The sequence below is a fragment of the Stomoxys calcitrans genome, chromosome 5, assembly GCF_963082655.1.
Source record: "Stomoxys calcitrans chromosome 5, idStoCalc2.1, whole genome shotgun sequence".
Taxonomy (NCBI): Eukaryota; Metazoa; Arthropoda; class Insecta; order Diptera; family Muscidae; genus Stomoxys; species Stomoxys calcitrans.
In genome coordinates this window covers 147465423-147486006 of record NC_081556.1, presented here as the reverse complement: position 1 = coordinate 147486006, position 20584 = coordinate 147465423, and the positions used below count along the sequence as shown (strand labels likewise).

At 35.0% G+C, this 20584-nt stretch overlaps 1 protein-coding gene across 3 annotated transcripts in view; it reads left to right on the top strand.

Moving 5' to 3' along the window:
- The window catches only part of LOC106085184 (ion transport peptide), a 124476-nt gene that overhangs the window by 58688 nt on the left and 45204 nt on the right, over positions 1–20584 (top strand). Inside the window, exon 1 of one of the 3 annotated variants that reach the window (XM_059368724.1) lies at positions 724–1075. The exons of the other annotated variants lie outside the window; for them this stretch is intronic. The gene's annotated coding sequence lies outside the window, so the exon portion shown is untranslated. Of the gene's footprint in view, positions 1–723; positions 1076–20584 lie in introns of those variants that run through there. 3 annotated transcript variants of the gene reach the window in all.

The following is a 20584-nucleotide window of genomic DNA, read 5'->3' as shown; positions in this document are numbered from 1 at the left end:
AGGGTACATAAGGTTCACCTTTTCACGACCTTAGTCATACATTTATATTTGCAACAAATCTACCACATATTCGCTCAATATGCGTAATTGACATAAATCTTTTTATTGTTTATTTGATTTTGTGCTTTTTAATTCCCCATAATATGAAGCGATGAAAAATCTGAAGTTGAAATAGGATAATCGCCATTAAGGAAACATTATGGCAATTGTTGATGGATATGTGTGAATTTAACGGGAAAAATATGAAAATGTGGTCAAAGCAAGCGGAACCAATAACAACACACACAACAATGGAATCTTAATTGAGTGGTGTTGATAATCATAAATGGACAATGGATGGATGTTATGCTAAATAATATAATGGCCAATGAAAATACACCCACAATGCGATGCATAATGGCACAAGTGTATTTTCTTTTCATATTTGCACAAGGATCAACAGGCATTTTTGTGTTGTCTTTTGAAATGGAAGAAAGGCCTTATGTGAGATCATTTTGTATGCGGCTGAATGGCGACTACCTGGATTAGGATACAGGTTTAGAAACTCTTTCTCATTATCAGTGTGATCAAGAGGTGAAGTGCTAAATATGGCGGGTTTATTGGTTGGCCCTTAAAAGAATGAAAATATAACATAATATTGTTGCATTAAAACAAATACCTTGCTTATAAACTAAAAAAAATATTTTTTTCTGTTTTTAGAAAATTTGTAAAAATACTATCATACCCTAAATAGTGAAGCCATAATGGTGTAAATAAAAAATAAGACAAAATATACCTATGAAGCGTTCCCGAAAAATAAAAAACTAAAAGCTAAAACAACAACAAAACCAAAGTGACAGAAACCTTACACAATTCGAAAGTAAAGTGTTATCTAAAAATCATTTTTATAACGTTTAAAAACGTTAAAAATCCTCCCATCAGTGTGCAAACAACCTTAAAGGTTCTTTATTCAACAAAGATTCAAAGGAAATAATTGTACTTAAATAAATTGCAACATATTTACTTAAGTCTGCATAACCAACCCCAAACACAACCTAGCAGAAACTATTTTAGTATACTTAAACTATTTGTAAATGTAAGTACACCACAATTTATAAATAACAAAAATATTTATCGTATTTCTTTAAAAATTTTCCAATTTTTGCAAAACTAGCACCTTTAAATGTTTCTTTACCGGTATAATCTCCAGGCTCTTACCGTTAAATTGCCTTCTCATTAGGGAAACACTATATCTTGGCACCCAGAGTTTGAATAAATTGTAAGACAGTCCGTAATTTCACCTCTTGGAGGTTATCTTTTGAATAGCAAAATTTTTGATGTTTACATTTGCCAATCTAATGGCTGGTACTACGTTTTTTTGAGGGGGAAAAATTTCCCTAAATCGTTCTTTCAGTGATTTGACAAGGTTACCATATTCGATTTTTTTTTTGGGGTTTCTTTGGCCAAAATGTGGCCATTACATATAAAAAATAATATGACACCAACCAATGTATCAGCTGCTTACGTACATGCTTACACAAAAAAATCCTGACTACTCGGTGTTCTGTGTTTTTATATACCCTCCACCATAGGATGGGGGTATACTAATTTCGTCATTCTGTTTGTAACACCTCGAAATAAGCATCTAAGACCCCATAAATTTATATATATTATTCATCGTCATGTCATTTTATGACGGTACATAACCTAATGGAGCTACCATATTAACCGATTTTGGATGCTGACTTTTGAGCCGCTGGAGGGCGCAATTCTCATCTGATTTGGCGGAAATTTTATACAACGGCTTCTCCCATATGGTCTGAATCGATCTATAGCTTGATACATCTCACATTTAAACCGATCTCCCGCTTTTACTTCTTGAGCCCCTATAAGACGCAATTCTTATCCGAATGAACTAAAATATTACACGATGATTTCTACAATGTTCAGCTTGCAATTCATTTATGGTCATTTATGATCAGATTATAACTTGATATAGCTCCAATAGCATAACAGTTCTTATTCAATATTCTTTGTTTGCCTAAAAAGAGATACTGCGCATAGAACTCGACAAATGCGATCCATGGTGGAGGGTCTATAAGATTCGGCCCGGCCTAACTAAGCACGCTTTTACTTGTTTATAATACATTTTGACACTTGTTCGGGCGAAAAGTCGAACTCAGTACATAGTTTAGCATCATGCCCATCTGGCAGAAACATTAAGGAAGCTGAGATTGATTGGGTAGCAACTTATGAGGCTAGGTTCACTCGCAGAAATATTATTGCTAAATTACAAAAAATTAGGTACGAAAGGAAATCTTTCACCACTGAAATTTCTATTACTTTAATATACTTATAATAATGGAATTTTAATATTGTTGATTTTTTACCCTCAAAAATCTTTTCTATAAGTGCTTGACTTCATTACTTTATCTGAAAAAAATTGTTGTGAAATGCCTTAATATGTTTTAGCAAACACCGATTCTTCAAAGACTTTTTCAAATATTGCTTTGGCAACACTCTTTATGCACAATTCTCATTCTTTGACATATCTGTCTACCAAAACTCACCACACCATTCTAACAACATGATCTGTGAAAGAGTCTGGCAACGCTCTAATTGCGGTTACAATTGTTTAGTTGCTTGTCGCTTTTCACATCTTCTTCGGTTGCAGTGAAGACTTCAAAAGTAGGAATGTTTATGAATTTTACCGCCGACACCTAGTCAGTCTGTCAGTCAGTCAGTCAATAGTACATGCAACACAATTATGAGTACATCGTTTTTATGAACCAAATCGTTTGTTTGTTTGTTTATTTTCGTTGTTTCGATGTTATGGGAAGTGTTTCTTTCTACTTTGCCTCAAGTTCATTAACATACATAATTATGGGCTATGGAAAAAATAAACACTTGGCCAATAATGCTGCTCAAAGCTTGGGCAGTCTATTTTTTTTTTCAAAGAGAATATACAAAAATTAAAAGAAAAAAATATGCACACATTTGTTGTACTTGTGGAATGTGTACCAAATTGATGCTCTGCCGTTGTAGAGTTAGAGCCTTTTTTCTGTCGTGTGACGATGTTTTTCATAAACACTGGCGGAATACATGTTGTTTTGCGTTTTTTTTTTTTCAATTTCATGTTTTGTGTTATTAATTTCATGAAAATATTTATTATGTACATGCAAGGAATGCTGCATTCTCATGTGTACGCCAAAATCGAGTTCATGGGCAATTGCAGGCAACAGCGGGCCTAAAAGTCAACTCAACGCTGCTGCGAATTGAGCCAAAGCCAGCGTACGTATTTTATGCCCCACGCTTGCAACAGACAAGCTTCGCCGAATGGGTACCAGGCCCCCTTTTTTGTAATTGTTGTGTTTGGTGCGTGCATTTTTGTTGTTGTTGTTACAAACGATCTGCCGCCATTATTTGGTGCAGCATTGCCGCCTGGTATTTCTTTGCGACGCTGTCGCTTTAATTTAAAACAATTGAAAGTAACGTTCAATTGACGTATCGTTCAAATAGACAAAACAAACCGAGACAAACATCACGCAACAGAAAATTTCCAGCATCTTTTTCGAAGAGTGGAGGGGAGTGGGCACAAGGACGCTTAGGCCAGTCGATTCTGACAAAAGCGAATGTGCGAATTCCAGCACACAATTTTGAGTGTTGCAATTCGCATAGCTGGCTGTTCGTTCGATTGCCTGATATTTCCAAAACTGATTTCGCTTTCGACAGCAATCGATGATTGTAGGAGGTGGCCCGGGTAGGGGTATTTGCAAAAGTATTCCCGGTATTTTGGTTGCTAACCGCTTGAGCCAATATTGAGTCGACAATGATGATGTGTTAATTGAGCATAATTAAATGTGAAAATATTGATTGATCGATTGACTGATTGATTGAACAAAAATGTATGATTGTTAAGGAATAAATTCCGCAAGAACAAAATAAAAAGTTCGCAATAACTTGAACCGCCTGCATATTCCACTCAACCTACCTACGGTCGTTTGTACTCAAAAGCTCAAAGTTCTTAAACTCTACAAAAAACTACAAATGATGTAATTTCTATGGGATTAGTTAAATATAGGATTTTATTAAAAACCCCTTAGGTTTCCTAGTTCTATTGCGTATTAGTGCTGACATCTTTGTTAAATTGAACTTGGTATATCTTGTTCACATACAATTAACATCAAAGAAAAAATATTTAACAATCAATCTAGACTTGCACAATATAATAAAAGTCAATATTTTTTAAAAGCGGATAATGTTTCACATTATTGTGGATATTAACAATGATTACTCTTTAGGTGTAGAGTCAAATATGCTAAATATCTTTCTACTATTTGGTAGATTAGATTAGGCGTGTTCTATTGAAGCAGATGTGTTGTATAAGTAACTTGTCAGTCCGTTATGATCAGCTGAGCAGGATTCACTAAATAAGGTTACGGAAAGCCTTTAGCCAACATAAAATTTTTCAATTTTTTATAGTGCTTCACTAATAGAAGGTTAGGTTACTTGCTAAAACATAAAGTGGATAGGCCCCATGAACATTATTAAGTATGTCAAATCTGCCGATTGAAAGTGTCATGAAATAGGAGAAGACAAACAAAGAATGAATGTTAAAAAAGAACAAGCAAAAGCCGGGCCGAATCTTGGGAAGCACCACCATGTATTCTGCTAAAATATGGGAGCTATATCTGGTTATAGACCAATTTGGACATTACTTGGTACAGTTGTTGAAACAGAAAACTGTGTTCAAAATTTCAGCCAAATCGGATGAAAATTGAGGCTTCCAGGGGCTTAAAAAATGAAATCGTGAGATCTGTTTATATGGAACCTATATCAGGTTATTGACCGATTTGGACGGTACTTGGCACAGTTATAGGAAGTCATAACAGAACACTATGTTCAAAATTTCAGCCAAATCGGATGAAAATTGAGGCTTCCAGGGGCTCAAGAAATCAAATCGGGAGATCTGTTTAATGGAAGCTACATCAGGTTCTTGACCGATTTCAACGGTACTTAGCATAGATGTTGGAAATCACAAAAGAACACTATGTGCAAAATTTAATCTAAATCAGACAAAAATTGAGGATTCCAGGGGCTCACGAAGTCAAATCGGGAGATCGGTTTATAAGGGAGCTTTATCTAAATCTTAACCGATATGGCCCATTTGCAATCCCCAACGACCTACATCAATATTAAGTATCTTTGCATAATTTCAAGATGGATGCCACCGTAGCGCAGAGGTTAGCATGTCCGCCTATGACGCTGAACGCCTGGGTTCGAATCATGGCGAGACCATCAGAAAAAATTTCCAACGGTGGTTTTCCCCTCTTAATGCTGGCAACATTTGTACTATGCCATATAAAACTTCTCTCCAAAGAGGTGTCGCACTGCGGCACGCCGTTCGGACTCGGCTATAAAAAGGTGACCCCTAATCATCGATTCAATTTTAATCGAACTGCACTCATTGATATGTGAGATGTTTGCCCCTGTTACTTAGAGGAATGTTCATGGGCAAAATTTGCATTTTGCTTAATTTTAAGTGGCTAGCTTTACACGTTCGACCGCTATCGTGATTTCGAAAGACGGACGGACGGACATGGATAGATCGAATCGAATGTCGAGACGATTCAGAATGCATATACTTTATGTTGTGTTCCAAACGGTATGACTAGATTAGTATATCCCCATCCTATGGTGCTATGTGTAACAAGTTGACATCCTCAATGTCAAGTACAGCCAAAAATTAAAAAAAAAAAATTATTTCGGCTAATGGCTTAGATTAACCTTATTCAGTAAACCCTGAGTGCTAGTCAAGCACGATGTAAATTTTCCCTTTCTTTACACTCGTTCATTCTCATTTTGTTTACGTTTTGTCCCATTTGTAGCAGTTCAAACGGTACATTTTGACATTTTTAATGTTTATGGGGCCTTTTCACTTTTGGTTTCTGCAAGTGAGACAACCTTCTATTAGTAAATCCTGGACGACCAGGAGAATTGCATTAATCAAATCGCTCTCAAGAATTCGTCGTGTTCTCCGACGAGTAAAATTTTTAAACTCCCAAAATGATCGTGTTTACTTAACCGAACGAAGGAACCTACGAACGGTCACCCAAAGTTAAAAATTTTCCATCACAAATGATGGTTTGGGCAGTTGCGACCGCCGATGGCTGCTCTTCAAAAGTTTTTATCGAGCCTGACGTCAAAGTAAATGTGACTTATTATGGGAACAACATTTCCGAAGCTGATTTGGAGCCGTGGGCACGCAAACGTTTCGGTAGTAGACCAAAGACGTACCGGCAAGACTTGGCACCGTCACAAAAAGCATGTGTAAACCAAGTAAGGCTAAAAAATCATGTTCCGCACTTCATTCGTACACACAATGGCTGTCCAATGCCAATCCGATGTATGTTTTTCAACAGACGGAAGGACATGGCTGGATCAATTTAGAATTTGCGGACGGTCAAGTATATATACTTTATGAGGTCCTAGACGAATATTTCAAGGTGCTGCTAACGGAATGACGAAAACAGTATACCCCCATCCTATGGTGGAGGGTCTAAAAATATGGTCTTTTGAATTGATAACACTTTGCGTCAGCTACACTGTATTTTATAGGATCTTGGATCAGTATTTCGAGGTTTGCCATAGAAGTAAAAAAATATTTTTTGCAATTTTTTCGTACCATTTTATTTTCATTAGCTGGCTTAACAAAGCGAACTGTGAACCTTTAAAGCAGCATGTGCTATTAAAAAGGATGACCTTTTGCCATGACATTAACATTGAATTTTGCACACTTCCAAATAGTCTTGTGCCTATCAAGAACATTTCTCTTTCACTTTTTTTTACTTAATGGCTTTATGCGAATTGAAACCATTTGTGCGAAAACAAAAACTAAACGGGCCAATGAACTTTTTCCAGTGGAGCAAAATATGGTTTAATTGATATGTACGATTGCCATCCATGGGGCAGCAGACAAATTGATTTGCATTAACCTCCATCTAAGAGCCTGGCCAAGACAAGTTCGAGCGATCCAGCCTGTCAAGAATATCAAAAGATCGAGGGATTTTTTGCGCCAGTTTATAGATTCTGTTGGAAATTAATTTTGCACACATGTCGTCGTTGTAGTCTTCGTCTTCGTTTGCCAGGGAAACCGCCTTTCAGGCCTGTGGTGGAGCAACAGAAATTGATATTTGCATTTTAATCGGACCGACATTAAGATTGACCAAGTAGATTTCATTCGATTCCATTCGAAAGCAATTATTAAAGTGCTCTATGCAAGACTCCCGGTGGCTGCTTGTACTCATATTCCTGCAGCTGCTGCTCTAGCCATATTTACTTTCCTCCAGTTTTATCTGTTTCTTTTTTGGCTGGCATCGATCATTGGCAAATGAAATGGTTGAGGATGGGATAGTAAGGCATTGGGCATTTGGCTTACTTCAAGGTCAAATGTGATCATCAGAGGTGTGCTTCAAATAGAAAGGAACTCCTTGATATTCAATCGATTCATGTATGAAAACTGTTACTGTCCCACAAAAGATATATGGAGCAAAAAAAATATGAAGCTATAGCGTGATTTGTTTTTCTGCGAAATAGAAAAAACAAACAAACAAATATGGTTGTGTCCATCTTTTAGCAGCAGGGAGGCCAGTGTAATCTTTAGCACTTGAGATCTTGGTCTGTCCCTAATTGTTTGGTCATCAAAGCTAAACGCTATGATATCAGCACCTTGCTTTTTAATGTTAAATGGACTTATCGGCAACAAATAAGTTGGAAGCTCATTTAAAAATAATATTTTCTTAATAACTAAGGAATCCCCCTTGTGCCATTCATTCATTACTTTTGAATTTTTGTTGCCAACGGTGTGAGGTTTCACCTAAAGTTGAGAAGTTGAGCTTCAAAGTATTTAAAATAATCTCATATTTCTTAACCTACGCTAAATGCACCTTCTATTGTTATCGAGTTGAAAATATTGCTATATTTAGAGTTCTGGTTTGAAATATGGGGTATTCCATATTTTAGGTAAATTGGAATACAATGAAATAAAACAGAAAGCGCAGAAAGTTCTGCTAGGCCATAGGTTTAACACCAATCAGCAAGTATTGCTGTTATCAACTTCTGGAAAATTAATTTTGACTATTTTTTCATAATAAAGAATTGCTTCCTTAAAAGCCAATTCCTAAGATGGTGTATCGATTTACAGCTTTGACAGATTTCCTTTATAGAACTGTCAAATAAACCTATTTGAAATCTACATTAAGTTTTGTGAATAAAATGATCTGTTGAAGCTTTTGTTGGTCGATAAATATTCAAAGTACGAACAAGCGACAAGTGAGACAAATTCGTTGATTTTTGTATTTTTATTTCGGCCCAGTCAATTTATAATACCCACCACCGAAAGATGGGAGTATATTCATTTTGTCATTCCGTTTGCAACAAATCGAAAAATCCATTTCCGACCATATAAAATATATATTTTCTTTATCGTCGTAAAAATCTAAGATGATCTAGCCATGTCCATCCGTCTGTTGAAATCACGCTACAGTCTTTAAAAATAGAGATATTGAGCTAATACTTTGTTCCGACTCTATTTTTTTTTTTTGTCCATAAGTAGCTTAAGTTCGAAGATGGGTTATATTGGACTATATCTAGATACAGCTCCCATATAGACCGATCCGCCGATTTAGGGTCTTAGGCCCATAAAAGCCACATTTATTATCCGATTTTGAAACAGTGAGTTGTGTTGGGCCACTCGACATCCTTCTTCAATTTGACCCCGATCGGTCCTGATTTGGATATAGTTGCCATATAGACCGAACTCTCGATTTAAGGTCTTGGGCCCATAAAAACCGCATATTTTGTCCGATTTTGGCGAAATTTGGGGCAGTAAGTTGATTTATAATCCGATGTCGCCGAATTTGCGGACAGTGAGTTGTGTTAGAGACTTCGACATCCTTCTTCCAAAGTGGTGAAATTCATGACTGTTGACATTTGACATTTGCGGATGTCAACTTGCTGTTTTAACCTTGGTTCGTATGGCTGAACCACTAAAGGTTGTCTCACGCGAACAGCTGTTAACAGTAGCCAAACAGATTTAGGGTATTAAGATATCCGATTTTTGTTGGTATTCTCTTTGTTAAGTTCTTTCTCGCATATTTTTTGCTCATGTACCCACACGTACATACACATACGCACAAATTTCTTGAGTGTAAGTCAGCTTGGTGACAAAATGACGATTTCACCATATGGTTTTTATATTGTTGTGCAAATGAGACAACCTTTAAATAATTGAGCCATGCTTAACCGTAGTTTAAGTTTTTTCTAAAGGCCAAAACAAAATGAGCGTCGTGAGCTTTGTTTTTGAGTTTCGCGTTGGAAAATTGCAACTCTGCACACAAATTGCACAGAAGCAACGCAGAAAAGCTAAAAAATTTTCAACTTTGACGCTTGAAAGCGAGCGGCTCTCTGTGTTGCCACACGTTAAGTAGTGTTTTTAGTCGTCAAATTTAAAAATTGCTTAGTTTTTGCGAGTTGCTTTATGATGGAAGTTGTACCAAAATACTTTATGGGAATTTTTAACCAAATCGGATAATAGTTGCGCACTCTAGAGGCTCAAGAAGTCAAGATTCGAGATCGGTTTATGTGACAGCTATATCAGGTTATGAACCGTTTTGAACACTTCATACAAAATTTCAGCCACATCGGATAAGAATTGCGCCGTCTAGAGGCCCAAGAAGTCAAGATCCAAGATCTGTTTATATGACAGCTATATCAAAATATGGATATATATGGCCCATTTACAATCCCAACCGACTTACACTAATAGGAAGTATTTGTACAAAATTTCAAGCGCCTAGCTTTATTCCTTCGACAGTTAGCGTGCTTTCGACAGACGGACGGACATGGCTTAATCGACGTAGAATGTCAAGACGATCAAGAAAATATTTGTGTGTGAACAAACGCACAAGTAATAAAAATATAAAAAATAGTATGTTTTTCAGGCTTAATGACCAAAAAGATAAAAAAATTGTGTGTCGACTGATCGTTTAAAGTTTTTGCATCGTCATTGTGCAAGGGGCCCTTCCACTTATAGTTTTCCGCTGGTGACATAACCTTCTATTAATGAACAACCCTGACGCGTACACTTTTTCGAAATATGCAGCTCAAAATACAGTTCGAGACTGAGCAACATCTGTCTTGCTTCCAGTGCTTCCGAAGAGACATGCCTTAGAACAAAGTGCAAATCTTCAACAAAAAAGTAAAACACAAAATGTTCGCCTTCTCTTGCCATGGAAATGGTCACATTCCTATGTGACCACAAAACGTTTAGAATTTTATTTTTTTTTTTTTCATTATATTACTGCCATGGCTCAAATGGCTTGTCTACCGTTGGCAACAACCCAAAGTAAAAGAATGCCAATGCTGACCACACAACTAAAAGCAAACTAAAAAAATTAATCCCTCCTTCATTCAAAAAAGTATGATGCAATTTACAATCGTTTGACATAAGAATAAAATGATTTTAAGAAATTTCATTCACAAACCACAAATAACATTGTTAATATTTTCTTATGGTGGCTTTACCATTAAAATTCTAACAAATCCTACAAATTGTTTACGTAAAATAGCCACTCATCCATTTTAGGTATAGTACAACCAATCATTTGTCTTGGAATTTCTTTAGTTTTCTCAAAGACACACAAAACATCTAGCCATAGCAAAATATCTAAAAAATGTTTATGTTCTCCTTAAATGGATAAGCCTCAAGTGGTTTGCCATCACCATCTACCAATAGCTGATGTAAAATACCCCAAATGTTTCATGGCTTTGTCTTTCAAGTGCCAACAGAATACAAAAAAGGATTTTTTTAATTTCCTTAAAAACTATACTTTTTACAAAATTTCGCGGGAACTAAACTATCTTTACAATTTGACATTTCAACAGAATCAATTTGAAATTTTTTGTTTTATAGAAAATTTCGTCGGATTTTAATTTTAATGAAAATTTTCCTTTTCATAGCTACATTTTCACAAAAATCATAATTTTACAAATTTTAAAAATTGTGCCTACAATTTGATTAATAATTGATTTAATTTTTACTGTTCTATTCACAATAGAGTATTTCAACAGTTGACCACACTTTGTTGTGATAAACATATCATGGCAACCCTACACACAATAGACTACATTAGGCAGGGCACTCTGTTTTAAAATATCTTAATGTACCTATGGAAAGTTTACTGCACCATCACAATACTGTCATCATATTACACTGGGATTAATTATGCCTAATTGATTCTTTTAAGTCTTTAAGCCTAGTACTGGCTTCATTCACATGTCAGAACACAAACAAAAGTCAAACAACAACATACAACAAAGGCAACAGTATTGAAGCCGAGTTGATTCGGCCCATTTCGTGAAAAAAAATTGCGCGAAATTTATCCTGATGCTGCGACATATCGCTACTATTTTGCTCATAGAACTCAGTATCACTTGTACGGAATGTGTTCGCATTATCTTCGTCACCACTTTCTTTGATGCGTTTTGACAGTTGTTCGTGTGAAAAGCCGAAGTCAGTACTAGGCTTTAGTCTAAAACCAGCATTGTAATTTTTCACAGATTTTTCATTTACAATTTTTTATATGAAGTTTGACTGTTCTTCATGTGAAAAGCCGAATAGAGTATGAAGCCTTAGCCTTCACTAGATCCAGAACTTCGTTGTACTAAATATATGTAATTTTAATACACTGCACTGTATGAAACTAAAATAAAACAGTACTTTTATTAATAATATCTGTTTAAGAGTGCAGCATGTACGTGTATGTAACTCATATACATTCATATGTATATGTATGTACTTTTTTATGAACATATTTGCTGTGTTTTAGTACTGGATAGACAAACCGTGAAGGCCAAAAATAAAACGCAAAAAATTTTCCAGTGAAAGTATGTTTGTTTACCACGAGATGGTAACACCATTTGCCAACCTGTCAAAACAGTAAGACTATAAAGTGACAATTGTTGTAAAATTTATAAATAAAATTTGCAAAACATGTGTGGGCATAGATAGTTGTCAAATAAAATTTATTTTAGTTTGTTTCTCTTGCCAGACGAGCTTATTAATCGGTGATTTTACTGCAATGGAAAAAGCTCGTCTCGAAAGAGAAACAAACGAAAATTGTAGAAAAATTAAAATGATCTTTGCCCTAACAGGCAAGAAAACTTGAAAATAAATTTAATTTTATTATGCCACTCACAATAGAGGTATTTCTGCAGGTGGCCACACTAATTTGTGAAAAACATGTGGCAATCCTGACGACAGATGTTTTATACAAGCCTGCACTGGTAATTTATTCAGGGGCCGAATTACCGCATGCTTTCGTATCGAATGAAACTTCATCTTTTACAACTTTAGAGGCATTTTAATGTCATTTTTTTTACGAATTATAATCGATTTAAACATTTGCGATCTTAAGTTTCAAAAAATTTCTTTCAATAAAGAAATGCATAATTAACAATAGAGAGATTTGGAACGATTTTTCTCGTTCACGTCTGCGGTAATCTGGGCCCAGAACTTCGTTGTACTGGATAGACGTCATTTTCATACAAATTCCATTGCACTGCCGTATATGGTACTAAAATAAAATACAGCTATTGTTTCAAAATATTGCATCAGAAATGTTGCTTGAGTGCCTGCATAAATGCCACACACCAAAAGATTGACTTGTTGGCAATGAATTTCATCTGCAACAAACCACAAAAAAAGGAAAGAAAAAAACTGTTCATACAAAAATGTGGGAAGAAGGCCAAAAATATGCTGTAGCTGATGCATTTGTTTTTTGGCGTGCCTTTCTTGTTTTTTGAACCTAGGCTCTCTGGTCTCGCTTCAAGTCGCAGAAACAGCAAATTTCCAGTTTCCAAGTGCCCGGCAACAAACACAAAAATGTACCCCCATGGAATCTTAAAAAAATTAGGGGGAAACAGACATTTGTAGTGAAGTGCATTTTTTTTTCTTGTCGGAAATTATGAAGTACATATGTCTGAAACGGATGCATTTTGAGCTCCCCTCACCAGCAGTGCATAAAATATGTTGAGCGGAAGAAATCATTAATGTTGCGTTTACCAACTAGTGTTGCAGGCATATCAACAGAAATTAATTCATTAATTAAGTTGTTGTCTCTGGGAAGGCTAAAGGTCTTTCTGCCACCAAGCAAACACAACAACTTTAAATTGTTTTATGCATATGTAAAACTGTAGCTGCGATTTACCGTCGCCTTTGGATAACTTCCAATAACTGTGACCACTATAGCATGAGTACTTCCACAACCTGATATAGGCCTATACAAAACCATATTTCAAGGCGCAATTCTTATTTGATTTGAGTTTTCGTCCGGACGAACCCGCTTTTGTTAACATTCAAAATGTACTTTGTTCAACATACGCATTGAGAATCTAGTCAAATCTCCTCTTGGAATCATCCAGTCTTGTCTTCGCAATAAACAGGCCTCTCGGATTGTCTGTAACAAAACATTTGTCCCATTAGCCCAACGTAGAATAACGTTCCAAGAGCCTCAATCTTCTGCTCTCCCTCTAAAATTACTGACACCAAGTTTCGAGGTTTCTCGCACCTCGGCCTCTCGGAAATTAGTTTGAAAAAACGAATTTCCATTAATGGTTTCCAAACTTAAAGTCGCCTACGCCTGGCCATCTCATCGACTTACTAGGTGCAGTAGTTCGGTACAAGACTACCAAAAGCTTCGATCCCTTCCTACTATATTGGAAGGTCTTCGCATTTTCCGTAGCATCATCATTTCCAGGAGCCCAGCCATAATGCTAAAATTTATTCAGGGATTCTATACTTGCCGCGACGTAATAAGAAGGCCGAAATCACCGACCGTAATCAAATTCAAAGACTTGAGTACCGCCTTACAGTCCTTATAAATCCCGAGTTTTGAGTGTCGCAGATCTATCCCAGAATTTCGACACTCAGGGAGCGCGCTGGCTTCACTTGAGATCACTTTGTGAAGTGTAGATGACTCGCCAAGAACCCCTTTTTGTCATTCTCATTCCTTTTAGGAACCTGCACATTCGTATTCGTAAGTTTTTTTCCTTAATAAATTTTTTTCAAATTTTAAATCTACATTCAGGTTTTCATCATATCAAAAGAAATGCAATGCATTACATACACGAAATAAAACGAAATTTTATGTTCTCTTTGAACTTGCTCTTTTTTTACTCATTCATTTTTCGCAGTTCATTGAAGATTTCAAGAGGTATAGAAATTGAGATCTATTTTCGTGTGGTTTGCTTACCAGAAATACATTCAGCATATGGCCGGAAGTAATGAGAATGGCTCGTTTTCGTGTATTACTTTTTTTATTTGGCACACCAATCAATCATTCATAGACAATTTTCAATTTATTTTCCTAATTTTATTTGTTCTCTTTTCACTTTATCTAATGGGGTGGGGTGTATGTTTCAATATGAAAGTTTTGGTTGTTCTGATTTTTTGCAAAATATATTTCAGAAAAAAAACGGAAATGATTCATTTTGAAAAATTCAAGTGTTGAAAAGGCCATCCATGCAAATGGTTATTTCTATAGCTGACTATTGCAGGCCTTTAGAAATCATATTCTTAACATCGACAAGTAATCCAAATTATAAATGGTTTTGTTTTAAAAATAGACATTCGTTGTTCCTATTTTTTGTTTTTATTTAATACTTTGCCAATATCGATATTTTTCGATTAAATTTATTTACGCCCACTTAACCACTACTCATGGGAAACTTTAACAAACATTTTGTATAAAAGCAAAAGAAATGCTGAGATAAATGAATGAAAATATATAAAACTTTATTTCCATCAATTCCCAATATATATTTAAATATAAAAATTGCCCAGAGTGAAATGAAACCTAAAAGCGCAAACGTTTGCATTAAGCGTGTTTTTGCGCAAACTACAACTGCAATACAGCTTGAAAATAAATATTGGCAACATGCCTGTTGGTAGCGGTTTTGAGATTAATGGCTCATGAGAGTCATACTTTTTCCATTCACAATAATCAACCATAATAATGGGTGATTTACATTTTACTTTTTTTTTGTATGGTGTTTTTATTTCATTTAATTGTTGGTTGTTTATATTAGTAATGTCAAAGCAATTTCTGATACTCTGTTAGCATAGTCTGGACTATAAAGTCGATGAACCAAAACTTTTTTTCTGACCTGTCTTATACCATGAGGTCGAACGTTCTAAATATGTTGAAATATTAGGCAAGTGTTTGATTGATTATTCTTGCCTTTTTTTGACAAATACAGATACTTACCTTGCCTTCGTGGATATTCGACTTCGGCGTTGATTTTGCTAACTGGCTGGGCTTAATACATGGCCTTTGCGCTTGGGACTATCGACTTTATTAAACCAATTGTTTTATAAAATTAAATTGTCCATAAATCAGTTGAATTCCTTAAAATGACAGAATCCACTAATAGACGGTCAAGTCACTTGGGAAACATAAAATGGATAGGCCCCAGGAACATCTTTAAACATTGTTAAAATATGCCTATTTTGAATGTTAAAAAACGGACGCTTTTTCAATCGGTTCATTTTGACTTTCTCAATGTTCATGAAGCCTTTCCACTTTTTGATGTCGTAAGGTGACTTTAAGTTGGCTTGAAATATTTCAATTTTGTATATTTTTTAATTCAATTTGACTTTGCACTCATTCTTGTTTACATTTTCTTCGATTGACTCTTTTTCAATCGGTTCCTTTAAACTTTCTCAATATTCATGGGGTCTTTCCACTATTTGATGTTGCAAGGTGACTTTACCTTCTTTTGTGTGGGCTCTGGCACAATTTGAAGTGGATTGAGCACTATTTACTATTTATATCCTGTTTATGAACGTCAAACAATAGCTCAGACGAACAAACGACAATCGCCCGAAAATGAATCATTTTCGGTTTGTGTCAGGATTTACAAATAGAACATAAAGTGAATAGACCCCATGAACATCATTAAGATTGTCAAAATCTGCCTATTGTGAATGTTAACAAATGTCACTAAAAATGTTTTTCTCTTGCAAAATTCAGCATACAGCACGTCCACGCACTATTTTTTCTTTTTATTTCATACCTTTTCCAAATACAGCTTGAAATATTTAAAATGTTTGTATTGATATGAACAAATGCATATTGCAAGCAAGTGAGATAAACGTAAACAATGACAAGATTGACAAGTTTAATGACGAAAATTCAGAAAAATGCATATCGGCTGATCGCTTGGCTTAGCCTTGTTAAGTGAATCCTGGTTTAGTGTATGTCGAGCTCCTAGAAGTTTGGAGTTCCTAGAAGCTCATATTTATGTAAAAATTTGTAAAAGCATGCTTAGATGAGAGGTCCGTTAGTTGTTATAGACAAACCAACCGATATTTTTACCCGAATCCGTAGTGGGCACCTAAGGTTCTCAAATGCTAAAACTTGTGCGATTTTTTAATTTCAGTTGTTTCTCACTCGAAAGCAAATTATCAAGTGATTGATTTTGACATTTGCTTCGCAGTTGTGACAACTGTTTCGATATACGCAATTCATTTTCCATTTTTGTTTGGAAATGCTTACGTTATTGTTTGACTTGTCGTTCGATAAATCAGTTCTTTTTCGTATGCATGTTCGACAGGATTCAGTAATATAAGGTAAAATCCCGTTTACACTGCTCATTAAATCCGGATTTAAGGCTCTCATCAGCTGATTTTATAAAGGGAAAACAGATGATCGAGCAATTAAATCTGGATTTAAAGAGCAGTTTTAGGTCACATGTGAGAAACTGGTAGTTTACTAAAATAGCTTATTTAAGCGAGGTTTGTACTTTATTTTGGCCATTTCAAACGCTTTTTATAACATATTGGTACATTTCCGTGTACTTGTTTTTTATTGCAATAATGCTCCGAAATACCTTTCTAAATATGTATAATACATGTATAAAATGTGTAACGTTTGTTGATTTGCGAAGAAAATTTTACAGTATCACGTTTTGAAATAGGAAATGTTGGATTCTGAAGCGAATAACTTTTAAAAGGAACGAACAATTTGTTCCAGAATTGTTTCCAAGATTTTTTGATTTGGCAACACTGTGCGCCGACAAACAGTCTTTTAATATTTCTACAAAAACACGACTAGTAGTAGTAGTAGTAGTATTTTATTTTGTTTTCTATCATCATTACAATTCAAAACTTCTAATACATAGTATATATTAAATATAACAAAATAGAATATGTATTTATGACAATAACTTAGAAAGTTGTCTGTCAATAACCGATATTTAAAATTCTGTTAAATTAACTATAATTCTATAAAATAGTTGGTTTTTTTTTTTTCAAAATTGTTCTTGAATTATATTCTTTCTATATCTTAATGCCATTCGGACATAATTGTATAGCTTCTCCCATCCATCTTCCATATACCCATTTAAAATATTTATAAGTTCTCTTTCTTCTAAATATGTGCTTCCTAAAAACCTCACTCTAATTTCACATAATATTGGACATTTGGCAATGAAATGTTGCATATTCTCGACTTCACGTGTATTGCAGAGAGTACATAGCTTTGTTTCTTCATTTCCATGGTAGTTTCCATTTAAAGGGAGTACATCGGCTCTTGTTCTCATTAAAACACGACTATTTTAAAATTATGTAAATAAATCAAGCTTGCCCCCAGATGATGTAGGACTAGTTTTAATGCCTAAAATGGAAAAGCTTTTATTCTACTTGATTAAGTGAAATAATATAAAATTAAATATAATTACTAGAATTGTAGTACATACTTATATATATGCATTTTATACATTATATTACAATATATACATTTCAAATAACAATGGCTAATGGTTTTGCAAGGAATTGACAAAAAATACAAAATTGTAGAAAAAATTACAAATCAAATTTTTTTGCAAAATATTTCAAAAAAGATAATTTTTCTAAAAGTTTTGTTAAAGAAAGTTAATTTATTATAAAGATTTAATTTCCTAAATTTTACTTTACTTGTTCTTTTTTTAAGTTTGCCCTTATTTTTGAAATTTTTAAACGACAAATTTTTGCAATTTTGTGTAATGTTCATCGGTTTTTGTTTTCAGCAAGTGAGCAGTGTCACTTACACGACATGTGTTTTACATATGTGCTGTCACTTTCTGTATCCATACGACTTGTACGTCAAATAGAGTGCGCTCTAATCGGCATGTATTAACATATGTATTGTAATTTTTTATGGACATGTGTCCACAAGTACATTCGATAAAATAAGAACTCGCCAAAAGCCATTGTTCATTTGTTAACGGGTGGTTTATCCCCTCGATACATTAAAGTACGGGTTAGTTATCACGAACTTAATTTTTTCTATGAGAAATCCACCCTAAGGATGTTATTTTAAACGTGTGGCCATATTTGTTTCGAAGTTCGTCTTTTTGAAACTGTCACTTGATTTCGGCTCAATTTAGTTTGCCATTTCATAAAAACTTTACCGTCCCAAATGCTATATCAGGATTCATTTAAGAAGGTTACGCCAAGTGATCAGACTTCATATAATTTTTGAATTTGTCAAACTTGTTATTGTATACTTTTTATACCCACCACCATAGGATGGGGGTATACTAATCTAGTCATTCTGTTTGTAGCACCACGAAATATTGATCTAGGACCCCATAAAGTATATATATTCTTGCCATGTCCGTCCATAGGTCCGTCTGTCGAAATCACGATAGCGGTCGAACGCGTAGAGCTAGCCGCTTGAAATTTTGCACAGATACTTTATATTGATGTCACCCGTTGGGGATTGCAAATGGGCCATATCGGTTCAGATTTGGATATAACTCCCATATAAACCGATCTCCCGATTTGACTTATTGAGTCCATGGAAGATACAAATTTTGCGCGATTTGGCTGAAATTATGACTTCCAACAACTGTGTCAAGTACGGTTCAAATCCGTCAAGAAACTGATATAGCTCCCATATAAACCGATTTCCCGACTTGACTTCTTGAGCCCATGGAAGCCACAATTTTTGTCCGATTTGGCTGAAATTTTGCACATAGTTTTCTATTTTGACGTCCTACAACAGTGCCAAGTACGATTTGAATTTGTGTATAATCTGATGTAGATCCCATATTTGACTTCTTGAGCCCCTGGAAGACGCAATTTTCATATAAACCGATCTCCCGATTTGACTTCTTGAGCCCTAACAAGCCCGATTTATCCGATTTGGCTAAAATTTTGCATTTTTGCGCCAAGTACGGTCCAATTCGGTCTATAACTAGATATGGCTCCCATATGGGTTCCCAAGATTCGACCCGGTCGAACATAGCACGCTTTTACTTGTTTCTTACTTGTTTGCAATGTGCGTTTGTTCGTATTCAATACAAATTAATTTAATGGAATATATATAAATTAAATATATATTTCAAGCCGAATTTAAAAAAGATGTGAAATACAGAGAAAAACTTATATGTGGATATGTAATGTTCTGCATTTTGTCAGAGAAAACAAAATTCTACTGACATATGTTAACATTCACAATAGGCAGATATTGACAATCTTAATGATGTTCATGGGGGCTACCCACTTTATGTTTTCGCTTAAGTTACTTATGCTGCATTCAGTGGCCGGAATTTATTCGTGCGACCACTTACCCGAAATTAATGGAAAATCCTTATCTTTATAGTAAAGCTACTACATTCTTGGCCATAATATTAAATTATATGGGTGTTTCGTTTTGTAACACTCAGGTCTAACGAAACATATGATATTATTATATCCTGGTAAAATTATTGGGCTAAACAACGAACGCCAGTTTGTGCATTACAGCACTGAATGTACTTCAACACTTAAAATTGCAAGGAAAGGCCAATATTGTCCAAATAATTTATAATTAGGAAACTTTTTGGCATAATATGTACAATAAATAAGTACAATAAAATATACTGCTATTATTGACTGTTGTTCTTCCCGTCCAATTATGCTGAAACTCATACGTTTGGGGTTTTAATGCCTAACATACGTTTCTTTCCGTATTCCCTGTTCCTTAATGGAATGTTTATGGGAATGTTTAGTTGTACGTTTCTTTCCATATTATAATAAACTCTACTTTTAATTGCATGAATCATATCCACAAAAAAGGAAATAGTAAGGAATCCAATTTCAGGATTCATTAGCTCACAGTCAGCATATCCGTTGTGCATTTTATGCTCTGCTAATTTATGTTAGTATTACTGCAGCACAGCATCCATATTTAGAACTTAACTCAGTAGCTGACTCTGTGACATTGTCATTACGTTACCATTGTTTTAATGGCAATACAAACCTATAAGCTATAAACGTCAAAACTATGGTCATGAATGACAGTTTTTAGTATCTGACGACGGCAGGCCCCTTTTTGTAGCATTGCCTGCTACTGACTCTATCTACTCTTTCTCTCATCATTACAACGGTCTCAGCCGCAATAACACAATTAACACTGGCAGAGAGGGGAACTGTTATACGAAGACGACTCGTATATAAAAATAATATCGTAATTTTTAAATGCTCCCCCTGCATGGATGTTGTTGAATTTTATTTCTGTTT